The sequence below is a fragment of the Pogonomyrmex barbatus genome, unplaced genomic scaffold, assembly GCF_055798465.1.
Source record: "Pogonomyrmex barbatus isolate J1 unplaced genomic scaffold, ASM5579846v1 scaffold10, whole genome shotgun sequence".
In the NCBI taxonomy this organism is placed as follows: domain Eukaryota; kingdom Metazoa; phylum Arthropoda; class Insecta; order Hymenoptera; family Formicidae; genus Pogonomyrmex; species Pogonomyrmex barbatus.
The window spans coordinates 1409519-1419543 of record NW_028297099.1 but is presented as its reverse complement, the minus strand read 5'-3'; the positions used below and the strand labels follow the sequence as shown (position 1 = coordinate 1419543).

Sequence of the window (10025 nt, the reverse complement as noted above, 5' to 3'; positions counted from 1 at the left end):
AATTTCTAGCCTAGCGAAAACCGCCAACGCGAAGTGGAGATGTGCGCTTGAGCGACTTTTTTCCCTTGCCGCTTTCCCGGCATATCTTCTACTGATTTTCGCCACCTTTCGAGAACGTCATCGTCGCAAATCCAGCATTTTTGACGAAGGACCCACGGGCACGATAAAGAAAAGCAACGAAAGTTCTTTTTACATTCCTATACATTTCGCACATATATATCGTATCGATCACGACTCTTTTTTAACTAATGATATATGAAGTAATCATGATACTTTGTGCAGTTTTTACTGTTGTGAATAAATTAACAAATGCTAGAAAAAGCTGATGTGAAAAATCATATTGAGTTGATCTTAAAAAAAAAAAAAAAAGAAAAAAAACATAAGTTGTAATATGCCTTTTCCTATATGTCGTGAAAAATTTTTTATAAGTATATCTATATAATGAAAATTGTACTGAATATTTGCAATTAGGTTCTTTTTTTAAAAAGTTTTAAAAATCATATTTATCCATATATAAGCGTTGATATATCTTTATTACTATTCGTTCCAAAAACCATTCCTAAACTATTATATATTATGCTTTATATTACATAGTAGTGCAGTTATAATCATACTTTCAAGTGAAAATTTAATATTCCGACATTGTTTACTTTCGTTGTAATTGGACTTTTCAATGTTTCCACATTTGTTATACTTCGATTGCTGGCATAAAAGGAGAATCCATGATCTCACGCCTCTTTCTACCAGCAGCAGTTGTTGTTGTTGCCGCCGTTGTTGTTGTCGTTGTTGTTGTTGTAGTCCTTCTCCTACCGCAACCGTGGTGGCGTCCCCGGCGATATCCCCACCAAGCGTCCTTCGCAGAATAGCAGATTATTATTTTTTAGAAATTTATTGATAAATGACCACATTTGGAGTTAAGACTTACGGATCCCTGGATCATGGCGCTCATCACGACCACCAAGATCAAGCACACAATTGCTATTCTCATGTTGTAATCTTACGTTGCCACTGCTTGCACTGTTAATGCTTGCACTGCAGTCACTAGCGATATTTATACTGCGCCGCTGAATAACGATCTATTTGTTACGCATTGACAATGAATAATAGCACGTGCCTGTTTCGCCACTTGCGCAGCACCCTGTCAAATACATTCTGCGTATAATGAGAATAATTAATGATTTCACAAAATGTTCAATATGTTCCGCATTCTTTTTGACATGTGTCGCTAAGAATAAAATTATCGCATGTATGTACGCGGAAGTAACGTTAGACAAGCATATTCAAACGAATTCTGACGTTGAAAGAAAAAAATATGACGTATTCACATGACCTCCGAAGAAAAGAAAAAAAGGAGGGCACAATCATTTGTTTTACAATATTTTAAACTTATATCTTTCCATAGATAAATATAAATAAGGCGGGAAAGCTAATTGACTCACCGTAATATACGGCATAAACCTTTTACGGTAAACACGCGCATATGTGAATTATACAATAAAACATTGTATACAAAAATTGTATACAAAAAGGATAAAAAAAATATGGTAGTATTCGTATTTAATTTAATATTTGCGAATACAAATGCATCCATTACGTTTATGTAATTGTAAAAAAGCTTAAAATTACTTTTATCGTTATTAAATCGAAGTATTAACGAGACATCGCGCTCTTTTTCCGCCTGTAATCGGATAATACGTCGACAATGACTATCACGGGACGTATTACGAAAGGGAATACAAGGCAGATCCGAGCCCTACATGCTTCCAGGGAGGTTGTACGGTAATACAACCTCCTCTCTCTCTCTCTCTCTCTCTCTCTCTCTCTCTCTCTCTCTCTCTCTCTCTCTCTCTCTCTCTCTCTCTCTCTCTCTCTCGCTTTCTCTCTTTCTTTCTCTCTCTTCTGGCACCCTCGTCAACTCACACCACTCATGCCACAGCCCAACAATCGAAGCCCGTCGCTCGTTTGGTATTTAATCCCCTTCTCCTCCCTGTTGTCAACCGATTTGATAACGCCTGGCAGCACCTTACACGAAAGAGAATGACGTATATAGAGAAGAGAAAGAAACGGAAAGAAAAAAGTTTACATCTCGTCCAGGGCGCCCTTTGATTTATATCGTTATGTCTATCGAGTGACGGCGAGCATCAATCATTTGAATGAAGGTACTGACGAGAGGCGTATGCCATTGAACAGCCGCATATGTGAATTTTACTTCCGAATTCGACAGATGAATGCAGAAGGAAGATAGAATTTTTGATTCGGTCACTGCTGAATCTTTCTACTTAATTCCGTGTCTCTTAAGTTATTTCGTCAAATGAAGTGTCTTTCGCAAAAACTGGGGAATTTTAGAAAAATAAGATAGCTTGTCAAAATTATTATTCGATGTGCACGTTTGTCCTTATAGCAATAAGTATAATCGTAATTATAATATAAATATTTTAATAATAATTTAGAAACACAATGAATAAAAAAATGAACCTATCTTTTGCAATTTTTTTTTACAATTATTTGTAAATTATAAAATATAACTGTAATTTTGGTAATTTTGATAATTATAACTGTAATTTGGTTTGACAACGCAATTTCTCCTTTTTTTATATATATGTATATATACAATATATATGTGTATGTATATATACATATATATAAAATCGCTTTATAGGCTTCGTTAGACAGGCGCATGGTGCATATTTTTTTGGAAATACTCTTTGTGGTGTAGGATAATCTTCCGTGATCGTGCGCGGCTGGCGCACGTGCGTGATTGGCAGAAATTCATTTCGCACGATTTACATGCCGCGCGGAAATTGCGTGTCTGGTGCGCGTATGCCACCAGAGCCCTTTGTTTAGATGGCAACGTTTGTCATCGGTTCTCTCAGCGTAGGTTGTGTCGTACGGCAGACAGTACGAGAGTGGCGGTAGGAGGATGACTTCAAGATCAGAGGCGCCGGAACGTTGGACGCAGATGCACATAGATTACTTGATACTGATGTATAATTTTGATAATATCCAAGGTACGTCGTATACATCGCAATTGTTCTGTCCCAGCATTAAATTTCGATCACAATTTCTTTTTATTCAGGACAAATAATTTGTTCTTGTTTTATATCAATTTAAATCCACGAAAATTATACGTTTGTCCACGGAAATTATATAAACGACCAATTTGTTTCTATTACTTTCTTTCTTTTATTGAATGGGGATTTATAACATTGCAGAGAGAGAGAGAGAGAGAGAGAGAGAAAGAGAGAGAAAGAGAGAGCTAAATTAAATAAAAATTAAATACAAATTTTGAAAAGAATTTGTAATAAACAAACAAAATTTTAAAAAATCAGGAAATCAAATAAAGAAATTTTTGATTGAATTAAACAAGGCGTTATGTTGAATTAGAAGTATTACAAAAACATTTTTAAAAAATGAATATTTCTCACGTAAGCGCAGCATTAGCTGTGCGCATGTATGTGTATGTATGCATGTATGTGTATGTGCGCTGGTTGCACCATTCAGGCCACATGCATCGAGGTCCGCGATGTTTGCTGATCAAACAGACTTTATAACGAGATGAGCGTGTGCAGCCTGTTGACGAAAAATATTGAACGAACGTAAGCTCTCGGCATTGTCCTCGACAAAAGAGCGGTCAGTTTGTACGCGTCCAATGGAGAAACGCACCCCTCACTAGCAAACCGACCCTTCGCGATTCTTGGATCTAACACATGAAACAAGTCTGTTCAGATAGTATCGAGTGTTCCTGACGTCAATTCATGAAATATCAATTTAATAGTCGGAGCTAACTTGAGTTTGCGATTTCAGCATAATTTCTTTGTAGAAAAAAACTGAAAGTGAAAATCATGTATAAAAATATCATTTTTTAATATCATTTTTATATCTGAATTTTGAAATTGTATGCATTCTTTAAAATATATATTGCACCTTGAGTGGCAGCAAATTACATTTCTAAAATAAATTACAAAAAAAAAGGATTTGTTAAAATATAAAGAAACTAATTATGATAGAAATTTACTCTGCAATTAGCCGATACATTATTAACGAGAAATTGTATTCAATACACGCATAACTGGAATAACAATTACTAGTAGAATCTAACAAACATCTGACGTAATGACGACCGTTAGGAGCGCGTGATGAACACTTGAGGTAGAAATGCAAATTAATCGACGCAGTAATCGCAAGTGATCCATTCACCTATGTCCATCCTTCTCCCACTAGCATCAAACAGTGGCCTGGTAATGGGATAGCCCCGACCACAATACACCCTTCAGCGAGGCGGAAGAGAAACAAGGAAACAGCATTACCCGGGAAACGCGTCGGTAATCCCGACCAATCCAAGAACCATCGGTTTCAATAGATGTATCAGCTTCATTGTCACCATCACCGAAGTCAAGCCGTATCAGCGATCGAAACTGCAATCGATTGCATAGACATTCGAGGTTTAATCGCTTAAAAAAGCAATTTATAATAACGAAAACTTATACTTGGATCCTCCCCGAAACGCGTCAATCTTACTATATATGTGTTATGATTAAAATTATACTTGTGCAAAATATGAACCGTGTAGCGCGTGTATTACGCGAATAAATTACATTGTCTATCGAAATGCACGTGGTAGTATTCTCATTGACTAATGAATTGATCACAACAAATTGACCTGTGCTGTTTCGATCGAGTAATTGGCGCGCCGTATTATCCCAATTTCGCCGCCAATAGTACCTCGATACGATACGAAAGATCGATCACTCGATCGGCCTTGATCGAGACATTAAGCTCAAAATCGCGTGAATGCGAGCCCGTATAATCCTTGTGAATTTCCACGAGGTTTCGGTCAGTCGGAGAGAAGGACGGTCATTCGAGGATCCAGGCGTGGATTTAGGCGTGTGATGCTTGATGAAGAGGCCATTGCGCTAAGTCTAACCAGCGAGCGGAGGATCGGCCGTTAGGATCGTCGTTGGTGCTCCGTTAGGCGGCTTACGAGGCAGTTACCAGGCCGTTACCATGTCGATGGTGCCACTTGTCTCGAGAGGCTGCTACCTGCTTCAATCTCACCCGGATGAATGACGCGATTTCGACTTGGGTATTCGGTCGCACTTAACGTGTCATCAATCGTGTGGTATTGGCTTCGGAACGACGATCGTGATAACATCATTCTCTGTATTTCATCATTCCACCAGCAATTTTTCGAGTGTTCAAGTCGAAAGAACGTTAAAAATTTTATCCTTTTGGCATTTATGTAAAATTATATTTAAAGGTTTTTTTTTTCTTTAGGCTCAATAACAGCTCAATAATGAGTAATGTAGTGCTTCGTATGATTGTTGAATTAAATTTAGAAATGGTAATTATTACTATTGCTAATAATTGTAAATTTGAAGTAAATTTACCAATATTATACATTATTTTTTTGCAATTGTAATAAAGTATTTATTTCGGCGTGACTTGTACGGCCGAACGTATTGTGCATCAAGACATGCAGACGCGAGGAAGTAAATGGAAAAGGACGAGGAAATAAACGGCGCCTTAGGCGTGTTGTCGGCTGCTGTTCGTCGTAGATAAAATAGACCAGGCCGTCCGAGAGTAAGATAAATGCAATTGGTCGAGTAATGCGGGGGATCGGCGCCAAAGAGCTCCTTAAATCACGAGTAATCATTTCTAACCAATCGGTTACAACCTACCTTCGAAGATCGAAGGTACGGCAATTTACTGCGAGCAAGTTTCTTCGTCCCCTTCTTGTATTGCCAAAAATCATTTAAGGTGATTTTTTTCATGTGCCACTTCTAATTTTTTTAGTTATATCCATTAATACAAATAAAGGGCTGTAGAGAATTTTAATCTTAGATGCGCTATACTCGAGAAATTAATCAGAGAAGCTAATTAAATATAAAAATACGCATTTCATGTTCGTAACAAACGTTCGTAATCTGATACTAACAGATTAGAGAGATGAATGAAAATATATCGTATCCAACTACCGTGTTCGTTATACGATCGACGTCATTTGCTTAGGAAATTACAGTCCTCTGTCACACTGAGTAATCTACTTCGTTACACGCGACAACGTAACTCTGTTACTGGTACCGCAGTGCGTTCCGTACACCCCCCCCCCCGTTCCCTCGGCTACGTTACCCTCATTTAATCCATTCCGACCGTGCCCTTTTTTCGAGATCACGAAACAATCTCTGTCGCGGTAAAACGATGGATCTCCCCGAGCCACGTCGTACACGGTATCGGCTCCATCTCCTTCCCCTTTTGCTCTCGTCTACTTTTATCCACGTCTGCGTCTCGGTTCTCCTCTTTACCGCGAATAGTATCTCTCAACCAGAGACGATTTTTCGCCGGAAGGAACGAATCTAGCACAGCACCGTGCGCTACCGTCTCGAATTTCCACAGCGCACCGTCGATCCGGCTCCCGCGGCGAAAATGGAAAGACGAAACTTTATTTGCGCCTATATCGAGAGCCGTCGCCAAGATTCGAAATCCTCAATTTCACATATCTACGATCCACCATACGGTGCGCTCAATTAATCTTCGCTGTCGCAAACTTAACTAATTGATGACTTACTGTATGTTGAAATTATAATCAAATTTAATTATTTGTGTGACAAATCATTTTTCAACTTTGACAAAAATCTTAAATCACAATTTAATTATTTGTAGAAAAATCATAAAATAATAAATATTTAAATTCACGCAAAATTCACATATTTGTAATGAGCATTAATTAACTGTAATCAGTATACTACCTTTTTAAATTAATTTACGAGGAAACGGTCGTTCGCCTTCAGATTCAGTCGGAAAGTCGGCGTTAGCCAACACTCGTACCAGTGATTCGGCTTTTCGGTTACATCAAAGTAATGGACTCGGCAGAGTTATCATGGACGATATTATGACGGTGGTTTAAAATAAGCAGAAAGTTGAACCGACTAAAGCGGAAATATTGTAATTATGCTAATAGCCTCGGCGTTCAAACGGCCTGTGATGTGGTCTAGTGCCGGATTCGTTCGGGTCGGTCGATCAGACCAACTTTTCCTTCTACTTATTAATATTACCTTGGCCAGGATTACTCGTCTCTCTTCTTTCCTCACTTTCCTCCGCCATTCTTCCTTGCTCCTTCGATCCATCTTTATTTTTACTTTTTTTTTTACCTTTTTCAATATATATCTCACCGCGCAATTCCTGAAGTAAAAATCTTCAGCATTTCTTCATTACTTATGGCTCGGCCGCAAAGTTACCGCCGACAGAAAGTAAGTAGCGAGGGACTTCGTCAAGAAAACCGATGGAAAGAGATACACATTACGTGATGGGCGGTCAATCTTTTGTTGAAATGAAAATCCGATGTGTGCGTTTGAACGATGTAGAAATTAAAATTTCCGATTGGTAAGAGCAAGCACTTTAATCAATCAAATTTTATTTAATTGACAATAGTCAACACAATGATATGCTTGTATGAATAAAGAAAGAAAGAATAGTCTGAAAAAAAATCAACTTCAAATTTTTTACGGGGTTTGTAGTCAAGAGTAAACTGTATAATGCAGTGTCAGAAATACTTTGTACGTACATAACAAACGTACGTACATACGGATTACGTCTTTCAGAGCAATATATCATTAGGGTATGTTTGCGAGAATGTTGCAATATTAACGAACATACATTGCATGTAACTACGATTGCAGCGGTAAAGCCGCGGTTGGCATAGTAAACAACCGACGTAACGCCGTATTTATTTACTGTATTACTTACATTGCATTGCGTACTCCCGCCTTCTCGTTATTCCTGTTACTCTACTATTTGCCATAACTCACTCATTAGTAGTACCGCAGAGTTACTTTTGCACATAGGCCTCAAATCTCGTCCGTAAACTTGAATTCAAATATGCGTAAACTTTTGAATATACATATATTGAATATACATATATAATATACAAATATTGTCTTATAAATAATGACAAATATTTATTTTCTTTTAACATGCGAGAAAGAGTGCTACTTTAAAGTTTTACAAACATTCTTAAATTAGCAATTATATCTTATGTTAAAAGTTGTAGTTTTGTCTCCAAACATACAAAAACATAAATTTATATGAAATTTGTACACACACACACACACACACACACACACACACACACACACACACACACACACACACACACACACACACACACACACACACACACACACACACACACACACACACACACACACACACACACACACACACACACACACATAAAACAAAATAATTATAAAAGTACTTATTATTAGTTGCATTGCAACTTAAAATAAATTATGTGATTATGGTTTCTTAACTCTTCTATAAGTATTTTTACTTAGACATTTCTCTCTCTCTCTCTCTCTCTCTCTCTCTCTCTCTCTCTCTCTCGCTAAAGAAGTTGCAAAAAAAGTTGCGAAGAAAAATGTAATTGTGGCTTCTGATTTGACTAACGATTTTATCGATAATATCTCATTTTTACAACTTTTAACGCTTTGTCATAATTTTATTATAACAAATAACGCTATAAATAAATGACAAATTACTTTTAATGTACGACGTATTATAAACAACAAGCAGTTCCTATCTAGCACCACGACGAATCTCTCTATATATAAATATATTCAAGAACTTGCGAAGAGCGAAATATCGTTGCAGTCTTGTGTCTCCGTCGAGGCTCTGAGGGAGGATATTATCTAAAGCCAGTCTGCAACCGTCTATCGAGCCGTACGTCTTACTCGGTGCTCCATCGAATCTCACGGATCTCCAGACGGCGCGGGGTAAGACGAGGGGGTAAGGTCGGATCGGATGGGAGGTGATCGGTGCGGAGTAAGTAGAGGAAAGAAGTCTGGATCCAAAGGAATATTTATCGAGTGGATATTGAAATTGATGGTCGCTACCTCAGACATGCTAATCCGACGAGCGAACGGATTTCTGATAACGCCCGGCGACGGGCAAGAAATAACAGAAGGGTAATTCAAATCGAAGACGCGCCGCCGGCGAGATTACTTATGAGGTTTACTTATGAGGCACCGTGGAAAAACGCCGTTCTGCGCTCCTTCTATCCCTTCCCTTTTCCCTCCCCCTCTGCGTCCTTCCCTCGTGTAATCTCTCGAGGGAAAGACATTTTGCCGAAATCAGGAATCCGCCGCGAGCGAACGAGTTGTCGAGAGACGAACGTCGAAAAATGCGCGACGAAAACTCATCAAAGGGATATAAAATATAAATATTCAGATGACAAGACAACATCGTTATGCTGAAATCACATTTAGTAAGTTGCATTAATTACATATTGATTTTTTTAGAAACAGAATTTATGAATTTTTCCTTAATAACAATAATATGATTTTTAATAGACTTACATTGCGACGGAGTTGTCTCGTTGAAAGAATGTAACAAATGTTCAATCGATTGCGGACAAATTGCGTGCTGTCGCTATTAATAGTTAGAATGATTTTATCGGGAAAACAAAGAAACACGACGCGGATCCTATTTCTCTCTTCACAAAAGAACAATATTTTCGTGCGACTATTACACTTAACCGGAATGGAGAACGGCGCGTCCCGACAACCACCCGGTTAATGCGAAGGCAGCGGGCAACGAGAGGCAGCAAAAAAGTTATAAAAATTCAATTAACTTCGCAATTTTAATTAATTCCGTATTTATATGACGCGATAAACAGAAACTGCCCCCTGCGCGGTAGTTTCGTTTAATCCCCGCCATTGTGCGACGGCACCGGCCGCAACGCGCAAACCCGATTTTCACGCGGCACGCTCCATTCTTCCCTTTCCGCTTCCGCCGCTGATTCCAGTTGCAATTTGCTCGTTTGCGAAGGACAAAAACGAGTGATAAAGACACTGAGAAGAAAGGCCGATATCTTCACTGTCGTTCGCAATTATAATATCAAAAGGATCATATGCTGACGAAAAAAAAAAAAAAAAAATAGAGATCGAGCTCCGAAAATTTAAAGATTCAAACGTGAACAAAAAATGCAAAAAAAGAAATAAAAGACTTTGTTAATTTTAGAATGAAAT

At 38.2% G+C, this 10025-nt stretch overlaps 2 long non-coding RNA genes across 2 annotated transcripts; one reads left to right on the top strand and one right to left on the bottom strand.

Moving 5' to 3' along the window:
* Nucleotides 1–502: 502 nt before the first annotated feature.
* LOC105422986 (uncharacterized) lies at nt 503–1083 on the bottom strand. The gene is made up of 2 exons (XR_016137892.1): nt 926–1083; nt 503–853 (listed from the first exon to the last, which is right to left on the bottom strand). It is a non-coding gene; the product is annotated as an uncharacterized LOC105422986 (long non-coding RNA).
* Nucleotides 1084–2801: 1718 nt separating this feature from the next.
* On the top strand, nt 2802–4613 carry LOC105422985 (uncharacterized). Its single transcript, XR_967332.3, has 2 exons — nt 2802–3008; nt 4222–4613. It is a non-coding gene; the product is annotated as an uncharacterized LOC105422985 (long non-coding RNA).
* Nucleotides 4614–10025: the final 5412 nt, after the last annotated feature.